Below are 8,403 nucleotides of genomic sequence, written 5' to 3' on the forward strand. Positions count from 1 at the left end.
CAGTTAACATTGTTCCCACTTGCCAAACTGTTAACAGAACAATGCTCCTTTATGTTATGGAGAAAAGGAGAGGGGAGAGGTACTCTGAAGACCTAAAAACACCTAAACTCCTAGGGTGACATTCTGCTTCTCCATAGATAGATACAGTACAGTGAGTGAGTATTGTCCTCCTGGGACAGGAAGTGTTACTGCAAGGATCACCAGGTGAAAATGTAAAAAAAAAAAAGGATCTGAGAAAAGAAACTAGTAAAAGCACCACATATAGGAGAAACTGCAATATATTAAATTTTGCTTCTTGGTTTTAGATACACTGGTGATTTAGTGGTCCACCTAGCACAAATAAATAAACCCACCTGGCAAAATTATAACATGCACTAGACTTATTTTCATTCCTGAAAATGTTTTTACATATACCAGTCCCAAATGTTAAGGTACCATGATAATCTAGCTGCTGCGGGACATCAATGCACCCAGAACAACTATGCAACAAACCAGAGTGAAAACATTCACAGACAATCACAGAAGAATATCCAATTCTCAGTACGGCTTATGCTGATATCTAGTAGATTCTTTGTTGCACATTAAACCACACATATATCTGACCTTATGGGAGGCTAGCCAACATTCACTGTTCAATAAATGTGCATGTCGATTGCAAATGGCTTCTTCCCAAGCTATGATTTTGTTAATAGTAGTTGTGTGCTAACTGTACCCAATAAAGGATATGTAAAAAACTGAACTTCAGGCAAACAGCTAAATAGTTAGATGAAATACATATAGGGGAGCTGTTTCACCTGCTAAAAGATTTGTATGTATGCCTATTTAGTCCTGAAATGTATACAGCTCTGCCACACAGCACAGCTGTGCCTTACAGGGTAGAAGACTTGATTTTTTTTCTGCTGCACTTGAGTGTGCAGACAGATGAACTCATCTTTCTGTTATTCTGCTCTCTCCTCTTATCAGCATGTTCCTCTGTAGTAGGGATTAGTGATGGGTGAATGTGTGTGGGTTCAATTTGCAGAAGGTTGAGGGCCATATGCCCTCAACATGGGAAAGCACCTTGTCCCCATGTTGATGACAACAAGGGCCTCATCCCCACATACTGTCCCAAAGAGGATGTGGGTTGAGGGGGGGCTTATTGAAATCTGGATGCCCCCTTTATAATAAGAGGGCCCCAAGATAACTGAACAACCCTCCCCCGCCCCCCCCAGACACTGTAACTTAGAATTGTATTTTTTAAATGTCCCACACAGTAATTCCATCATCAATCATGTTGTCCCTTGATGCAGATCCAGCATGAATCACGCTAAAAAACACAGACGACCCGCTGACACAAACACTCTCTGTTTTTGCATTTTTCACCACAGCTGACAACTCTCCAACCGGCTGCTCAATGTCAACATGCTGGGCAGTGATGCTGCTCGATGTAATTGACCAAATCTGGTCCTGACCCTGGCCTGACATAATGCTGAATCTCCCAGCCAGCTTGTTTGAAATGAGCCAGCTGGCAGTGAGATCATTGGTTGCTGTGCATGGCTTGCTTACAGCATCAGAATCCTAATCTCATTTCAGTTTGAAAAATACTTTTTCTCTGGTTCTTTAGGTACCTGCTTTTTCATCAAAAGCTAATAGGTACGCTTTTATCAGCAATTTCCTGTTCTCATTGATGCAAAACTGTCTTGCTGCTGGCCAATTTCTATCAGACTCTCATTATAAATTAAGAGACCCCAGATTATGTAGGGCATGACCTGCTTCATTATCTCCAATACAACTTTCACCTCTCTTAGAACCAAAGAAAAAACACCATATACAGCCTATCATTACCTGTGCTACTGATTATGCCATATACCTACTTGAGTGCCCATGTGGCCTCCAGTATGTAGGGAGGACGACTCAGATGCTGAGAATGAGACTAGGACAACATAGGAGAAACATAGGGAAGTAATTCTTGAACATTCTGCAGTCACACACAACAATAACCTATTAGCTGCAGATTCACTCCACTAGACCATATCCCATCCACTAACACACATGACAGATTCCAAGCTAGAGAGTCTTTTTGGATATTCACCTTAAAAAATCCTTTTCTCAGGTGGTCTCAATGAAACTATAGAATCCTCCTACTAGCTTAAAGGGACATTCCACCTCTAAAAAAAAAATGAATGCATGCTTCTTTATTAAAGAAAAAAATGTGCATTTTATTTATTTTGCAGAGAAGCCAGTAAAGCATTTCGACTGCAAACAGTCCATTAAAACCTACCATCATTCTGGTCATTGATATAACCAGAAGGAGACTGGTAATTATACAGAAGATTACTCACTGCTTAACTTATTTATAACGTCCGCCTTTCTTGCAGGACAATACCTAAAGTCGATGAAGTCAGTTTGATTTTATTACAGGTATTTATATAGTACCAACAAATTATGCAGTACTTTACATACTGCACTTTCCCATCAGTCCCTACCCTCAAGGAGCTTTCAATCTAAGGTCCCTATCTCACATACACATACACACTAGGGCTGATTTAGACAGAAGCCAATAAACCTGCCAGTATGTCTTTGGAGTGTGGAAGAAACCAGGGCCGGCCTTAGGCCTTTAGGCGCCCTGTCCGAGAAAGCTTTACAGCGCCCCTCAGTGACCACACCCCTCAGTGGCCACACCCTTTAGTGACCACACCCCCAGTAACCACACCCATTTATCACCCATATTTTTGGTAAAATATAAAAAGACGGGGTCACGTCGGGTAAATAGACACCAAACATGTCATGCAAAACCTCACACCACCACGGAGAGATCAGGCAACCTACATGCAGATAGTGTCCTGACTAGGACTCAAACCAGGGATCCCAGGGCTGCATAGCAGAAGTCTTAGCTACTAAGCCTCTATGTTTATTTTAATTTTTAATTAGCATTATTTTTCACATATCATTTTGTGATCCAGTGTAGTATTGTATAATTCATGCTAATCATTTACTTTTCCTTGGATGAATATGCACTATTTACATGTCACTCATACCTATCACATTGCTGAATGATGCCCCCACTGACCTAAGTGAGGGTCTGTACAGAAATCTGTTACAGACTTTTTCCTTCAGTACACCTATATGACTAAAGGAGATGCAAAACTGTGTGCAGATCATCATTTTACTGTTTTTCTATATCCAATAATTTTTACTATATACAGTTGCCAGCACAAGTGTTAGTGTGTACCAATGATAGTTACATAGTCAGGTTGACAAAACACACCAGTTCAACCAATAGAAAAAAATTCAACCAATCAACATCATGTAACAACATGATCACATATACTGTAGTTCCTGCATTTTAGACAGTATACAAATTTAAGGCACTTTGTCTATTTGAATGTTTATTAGCAACGATCATTTTCCAAATACCGCAAGTGACTTCATTCAGTATGCCCCACCCACTGATACCACATGGAATGGACGGATGATGGTGTTTGAATACATGGGAGACTAATTGATTCCATTGAAGTAGACCAGAGAGGGGAATGGCCGGAATCTGGCAAGTATAGAGCGGTGTGCACTACAGAAAATCCCAGACCTTCTAAATTGTATGGAACTTCCAGGGTGTACATTTTTCCCTTGGAAATAGAATAATGAAGACTGAACCATATACGTAAGGCAGGAAAAAAATAATGATATGGTACAGCCCATGTATAACTTTGAGACTGCTAGTTACTCTATGTGGGCCACATATACTATATGTGTTGAACAAACTGGCTTTTGCTGCTCCATTATGCTTTATCCACTTTCTGCAATTGCTCTGATTTCATGGCTCGGCAGCTGAATGTTTCTAGAAAACATGAAGAAGAAACCTTGGTTAAAGAAAAGTGACCACTCTTGGATAAAAATACACTGTAGTGTTGGATGGGCTCTAAACTGTAACATAACAAATACAGCTAGTGGACTTGAAAGATTACCAGCATATCTCCTCTTAGGCATGCCAGTTTACCCATTTAAGTGATTTATATATGTATTGATAATTATTGCATATAATAAAGAAATATTTTACGGAGCTATCCTGATAGTTCTGTCATAATCACAATTTCTTCTTGGATATATATGTGAAATTATTTTAGTGAGGACACCTGTCCTGATATTGGGATGACTCCTTTCTCCATATAACTAGCTCCAGATCCCTCTACTCCTTTTTAGCTCAATAATGGTCTTTTGTTATCTCTTAAATGTAACTGTGTATCACCTGACATTTATTCAAAACCAGGTCCAGCTATATTTAAATCACCACCAACAGAGCACAGTTCTGCCCATTATTACTTTGAAACATAGTCCAGCTCAGTCATATACACACACTAGCTGACCAATAGCTCCACCTTCTAAACTTTGTGCATGTGCACCAACCCCTTTTATTTGGAACACAAGAGAAATAACATACTGAAGAGTATACAGCAGTGTAAAATTTGACAATTTGAATTGGGGATTATAGGCCTAACTGGTGTATGTCTAACTTTTATTTTATCTATGGAGATCTGGGGAATTTGCACTGGATGTGGGCGATATAATATTAGGTGGTTTAGGTGCTCTGCAAACAAAAGGCAGCTCAAAGAACAGATAGTTAACAAGGGAATGCTGCGCTTTGATCATCCCAAAAAATGCCATATTAACATACAAAAACTCCCAAAAAAATTATAACTTCAAAATTCCACCCCTGAAACAAAAGAAAACTTTTGAACCCTAAAGAAAATAAAACCTAAAAACACCAATATTTTAAAAAACTTAAAAACGTTATAAAAAAAAAGATACCCCCTGAAACAAAAGCTTAATTTTTAAAAGAGAGCTTTGCAACAAATTTAAAAAAGGTTGCTATGGCTGGAACAGCAACTAAAAGTAACTATTGCCCTCAAATCAAGCACAAAAAAAATGAAAGACAAAAAGCCCCCAATTATTAGAACAAAAACAAAGCAGGCTGCTGCTGAAGCTGTGTTCTTGGTATCACATCACAGGTACTTGATGTGATAGGGTGACAACACTTTGTCTCTGTCCTCATTTGTTCTCCTGCGTTGTTACCCTGCCACATGTTCTCCCAATGGAGATTACAGGCAAGAAGTGTCTGAAAAAATGCTGATATGCAACAAAGGATAAAATTAATTCAGCTAAGGTTTCTATGTACTTTAAGATAAGAAATATTTACCATAGGGATGTGTTTTCCTAGGGACAACTGAAGTCGTACAGAAAATTAATCCTTAGGGCATGATATGCAGGCACTGCAGCATGGTTGGCATTTGGCTCTGCATATTATAAATAATACCAATCCTTGAATCCAAAAGAGACTCTAAGAGATGACACCATGAGAATGTATATGGTGCTAGCAGCAATGCAATGAGGTCTATACATCTTACAAACATCTTTTTTACCTAATATTCATAACATTTTCCAGAGTTCATTAATTCACAAATTCATTAAGTGTGATGTTGTCTCCTAATCAGACCATGTTTATAATATCAGGATTTAAGTTTGGTCCCGTGGTTCAGAGTGCACTGTTTTTGGTGCTACTAGTAATTTATGCTTTGACTGTATTTGGCAACATAGTCATCTTCAGTGTGATATACATGGAAAGGTCTCTCCATACTCCTATGTATTTTTTCCTCAGCAGCCTGGCAGTTGAAGATATTGCTTTTATCTCTTGCACTGTACCTATGTACCTCATTATTATGGCTACCGGCAATGGAGCCATATCTCAGACTGACTGCATCATGCAGCTCTATTTCTACATGTCCTTTGGCAGTGTAGAGTTTTTTCTGTTGGCGTGTATGTCTGTGGATCGTTTTGTGGCAATTTCCTATCCGTTGAGATATCACAATATAATCACTGGCCAGACATGCCTGTGTTTGATTCTACTATCCTGGGTAATTGGTTTCATTGTATTCCTCTATCCCACTGAATTGATGTTCAGTCTGTCCTTCTGTGGTGCCTTTGAGGTCAATCATTTCTTCTGTGAATGCTCCGTGTTGGTCAAAATAAGTTGTTCAGACACATCATTCTTTTACATGATCTTCACATTGTTTGCAGCAACTATAGTCCTGGTATCATTTCTTATTACTTTTGTGTCATATAGCTATGTGATTATAGCACTGATGAAGATACCATCCTCATTAGGGAAGAGGAAAGCCTTTTCCACATGCAGTTCTCATTTGATTGCAGTAACATTGGTCTATATAACTGTTGTATTTCTTTATGTAAGACCAGTTGACAGTGTCTCTACTGACATAAATAAAGTAATGAGCATTCTTAACAGCATCTTGTCACCATTCAGTAATCCATTTTTATACAGTCTAAGGAATGAAAAGGTTCAGAAGACAATCTGGAGAATTCTGAATATTCACTAAGAGAAATTAAATTTACCTTGTTCATGATGTTTACCACATTTCCAGCAACCCTAGGGCTAGCATAAAATCTTACTACGTTAGCATCATATGCTATGACGTTGTTTAATGCAATTCTACTGAGAAAATGTGTTGGCTGACATGGTTGAACTGTGTTTTTTAAAATGTTAGTTGCTTGGCTGTTAATTGATGCAAAGGCTTTAATATTTACTGAGTACAGTATGCAGTCAACAAAATAGCTTCCGTATTTCTCTTAGTATGGGCTTTTCTTAAATATGAAGTCACATGAAAACTGCAAAGCCTTCTCCACATGCAGTTCTTACATTGCTTTAGTCGTCATGGCATAATGGATATTCCTATCCACTCTGCACATTTCATTTTCTGCACTGAAATAATTTCAAATTGCCGGTTGGCAATCTTTATGTATTCAATGTAAAGCCTAATCTCAATAAAAATCAGCTGATTATTTTAGCTACTTTATCTTCCAAAGCATGAACTGATAACTCTCTAACTGTAAATTAAATTGTCAACCTAATGTTCAGTTTCTCTGACTTGCTGTCACTGTTGACTAGGAGACTACCATAGATGTTGCTTACATAACATCTCTCTGTGATATTTCACCAATGAGACTCTTACCTCTTGAATTCATCATGGTGTATGCTGTATGCTGTATTACGTAGCTATCCCTTCCCACTGCCTTCCAATCAATCTAAGAATAAAAAAAAGTTTCCTTGCCTTCCAAACACCTCATACTATTTCAGAACTCAACACTTCCCCTAACTCAGTTGGAAATGTTCATAAACTCATCCATTGCACAGGCACAGGATTCCCTACAGCAGCCCTCACTCTCTGGAATTATTTTCACAAAATTCTGCATACAATTCAGTGCAATATTGCAATGTATAAAATATGGAAACAGTGTGCTTGTGTCATATACAGCAACAAGTTAAATTCCTCTACCCTGACAGCAGAACAGAGTGGCTGACGTGCTGCAGTATACTGTCAGTGAAAGGAGGTTTTTTTGCTATGCATTATGAAAGCCATGGCTTTGGCTACACCTGAGATTGAGCAAGGTAGTGACACATGGACAGCGCCATGTCAAAAAAGTGTATGTGGCTAGAAATAAATGGGTGTAACTTTTATTCTATTTGCAGTATCATATCGGTATAGACATGCCTCTGTTTCATTATACCCTTTCAAAAACACTGTTAAAGTCTACTGCCATATTACTAAAGACTGTTAAAGAGTTGAACATTAAAATAGACTGTCAGAGGCTACCTCAATTCTACAGTAGACTGATAGGGAAGACTGTAATGTTATTAGAGATTAGAGGCTCCACAAAAGGTCATCTGCCACAGCTAGAGAAATAATTGTAGGCATCTGCATACATATGTGAGAACAACTAATGTTTGTGTGTAGGTATATGTATATTATTCAAAAGTAATTTATCTAAGTTTATTCCGTCTACTACTATTATTAGAGAGCTTTAAAATCAGCTTTATCTGCCTCATTCCACCCTGAATTTATTATTTGTCATACGCCTCTTCTACTTGCTTTATTTACTATAACGTTAAAAGAGAAGTAGAAAAAGGATGGCACAGAGAAGTATGGTTGCCACCAGTCTGGGGGTAAATGGGATGTCCTGGGATATGCACTTACTGTACATGCTCTGGGAAAGACTACTTTGTGTGCTTATCCTTAGACAGTCGAAAACTTTACAGATTTACAGGTAACCCAAGGAAACCAGAGGAAAAAACTCAAAATCTGTCCCGAGAAATCTCATTTAATTAATACATGTAGTAGCAAAATACAGAGATTGCTACACAATGCTGTAAAAGATTATTGCATTAAATTACAATTGTCTTCCAGTGTTTGAGTATAAACAAATGCATAGAGAATCTCAGGAGGCCACTGCTATAATAAAAATAGAAGCCAGTACACTGGGAAATTGTACTAATTCCCCAAGTTCAGAGAGGAAACGAGAATTTGTAAAGTGTTATTCACAATCACATTATTCATGCTGTGTACAGAGAATAAA

Source organism: Nanorana parkeri, unplaced genomic scaffold (assembly GCF_000935625.1).
Source record: "Nanorana parkeri isolate BGI_ZX_2015 unplaced genomic scaffold, ASM93562v1 scaffold635, whole genome shotgun sequence".
NCBI classification, from domain to species: domain Eukaryota; kingdom Metazoa; phylum Chordata; class Amphibia; order Anura; family Dicroglossidae; genus Nanorana; species Nanorana parkeri.